We start from the raw sequence: 3,015 nt of genomic DNA, 5'->3' as shown, positions 1-3,015 counted from the left end.
TTAGGGCCAGTTCTTTTGGACCCAGAATTGACCTCCTCCTCAGCTTTTTTCAGAATTGTCACTTCATATTTTTTTACAACTCCTAACTAATTAGACCTTAACTAGCTAGGAATTGTAAAAAAATGAAATGGCAATTCTAGAAGAAGCTGTGAAGGGGGTCAATTCTAAGAGAATTGCCCAAAAGAACTGGCCCTTAGACTCGCTGCGAGCAACGAGTTTCATTGCGGGATCGTGGCTCGAGCCGTGCTTTGTTTGACTGCTGCAGCGGCGTGCGGAACAACTTGCATCGGCAAATAAAAAGGCAAATGCCAAAGGAAGTAAAAACAAGCAAATTGATAAATGTGAGCGAAGGTACCTGTATTTGTGATGGCGAAGCCTCCTCAGCAAGAACACCAAATTTTTTTCTACTACTTGTGATGGTGTTGGGATTTCTGTAAAGAGAAAGGGTCATGTAGTATAGTAGCATATAGTATTTCCTTTAGTTAAGAATTAAGGTTTATCGAACCAGTAGAGACACTCGACAAACAAAGTAAGTGGTACCTGCACACTCACAAAGCATATGCTTGCACCCAACAAAGACAAGAGGGTTGTCAATCCCGCTTGTTCCCGCCAATTGCAAGTATTGATATGATAGTGGCAGATAGATAAAATAATATAAAAACAAAACAAAAACAACGAGGAAGTTTAGGGTGTATTTGGTAGCGCATGGAGTGTGCATGAGCTCAAAAGTTCCCTCCTCGACTCAATTTTGGGTGTTTGGTAGCCAGCACTGGGCCTCCTGGGCATGCACGAGCTCAGTCTAAATACCCTCGTAGCATTCAAGAAGAGGGAACACCCCAACAGCCGTTGGCTGGTCAGCATGCATGAGCGAAGCAAGCAATAACGTATTTTTAAAAATATCCAGAATTTCTTTTAAAAAATGTTCAGAATACAAAAAATTATTCAGATTTATAAAATTTGTTCAAATTTTCAACAAAATGTCTAGATTTTTAAATTTTGTTACCTTTTAAAACTGTCTAGATTTTCAAAATGTTAAAATTTTAAAAAATTGTCCAGATTTTGAAAAAGTGTTAAAAGTTTCAAAAAAATCCAGAAATTCAAAAATTGTTAGAATTTTTAAAAATGTTCAGATTTTCAAAAAATATTTAGATTTTTTTAAAAGAATAAAATTTTAAAATGGTCAAACTTTCAAAATTTGTTTCAAATTCAAAAAAAAGTTTCCAGAATTTTAAGAAATGTTATTTTTTCAAGTGTAAACATTTGTTAACATTTTTGAAATATTTTGTGCACTTATTTGAAAATACCAATTGCTACAGTACCATCCGACGTTCTAAATAGATGCAAGCTGCCAAACAGAGCCTCACCTAGCATGTATTAGCACATATACTGCTACTAAACAACAACAAATGCATGTACTCTGCATGTCTGCACTCAACATGTATTAGAGAAGAACAAGAATACTTGGTTGGCAATGCTACCAAACACACCTTTAGGGTTTTAGTAAATATAGAAGATGGACCCGGGGCCAACAGGTTCACTAGAGGCATCTGTCTCATGGGCATGGCAACAGTGGGTAGACAAATTACTATTTGACAATTGATGAAATAGCGCATAGTTATGATGATTCTTCATGGCACGATCAATATATAGGCATTACGCCCGTGACAAGTAGACCGGAAATCCCTGTGCATGTACTACTATTACTCCACCCCAAGATCGTTATCCAGCATGCATCTCGAGTATTAAGTTCATGACAAACAGATTAACGCTTTAAGCATGATGATATAAAATCAATTAATATGTTCGAACCTCATCGTTTTATCCTTAGTAGTGACAATATAAATATGTGCCTTGCAACTCCCCCTGTCACAGAGTAAGGATACTGCAAGATTGAACCAACTACCAAGCACCTCTCCTAGTGAAGATAAATCAATCTAATTCGCCAAAAGAGATAGATAGATCAGGGAAAATACAAGGCTACAAAATCACGTGTAAATAAATAAAAAAAAGACTCAAATACTTTCGATGAATAATCTGATCATAAACCCATAATTCATCGGATCTCAAGAAACACATTGTGAGAATTACATCTAGTAGATCTCCAAAGAGATCATTGTATTGAAGATCAAAAAGAGAGAAAGAGAGTCATCTAGCTACTACTATAGACCCGTAGGTCCCGTTGTTGGGAAACGTAGCATGCAATTTCAAAAATTTCCTACGCTCACACAAGATCTATCTTGGAGATGCATAGAAACGAGAGGGGGAGAGTGTGTCTACGTACCCTTGTAGACCGAAAGCGGAAGCGTTTGACAACGCGGTTGATGTAGTCGAACTTCTTCTCGTTCCGACCGATCAAGCACCGAACGTACGACACCTCCGAGTTCTACACACGTTCAGCTCAATGACGTCCCTCGAATTCTTGATCCAGCAAAGTGTCGAGGGAGAGTTCCGTTAGCACAATAGCGTGGTAACAATGATGGTGAAGTGATCTACGCAGGGCTTCGCCTAAGCACTACGAAGATATGACCGAAGGCGCAAACTGTGGAGGGGGCGCCGTATACGGCTAATAATGTTTGGTGTGTGTTCTAGCGGTGCCCCCCGCACATATATATAGGTTGGAGGTGAGGAGAGGCAGCTAAGGGGGCGCCCCAAGTAGGAGGAATCCTACTTGGGGTCCTCCCAATTCGGCCTCCCCCCTTTCCTATTCCTATTCGGAGTAGGAAGGGAAGAGGGGGAAGGGGGAATCCTATTCCCGTTTTCCTTTCCTTCTTCCCCTTTCTTTCTCCAATTTGGCCAGCCCATATGGGGGGGGGGGCGCACCAGCCCATTTGTGGCTGGTGTGTTTCCCCTCTTGGCCCATTAGGCCCATATAGCTTGCCGGGGGTTGTCCGGAACCCTTTCCGGTGACCCGATATGTACCCGGTACCCCCAGAACACTTTCGGTGTTCGAATACTATCGTCCCATATATGAATCTTTACCTCTCGACCATTTCAAGACCCCTCGTCATGTCCGTG

Source organism: Triticum aestivum, chromosome 2A, assembly GCF_018294505.1.
Source record: "Triticum aestivum cultivar Chinese Spring chromosome 2A, IWGSC CS RefSeq v2.1, whole genome shotgun sequence".
Classification (NCBI taxonomy): Eukaryota; Viridiplantae; Streptophyta; class Magnoliopsida; order Poales; family Poaceae; genus Triticum; species Triticum aestivum.
Note: the sequence above shows the minus strand (reverse complement) of the source record.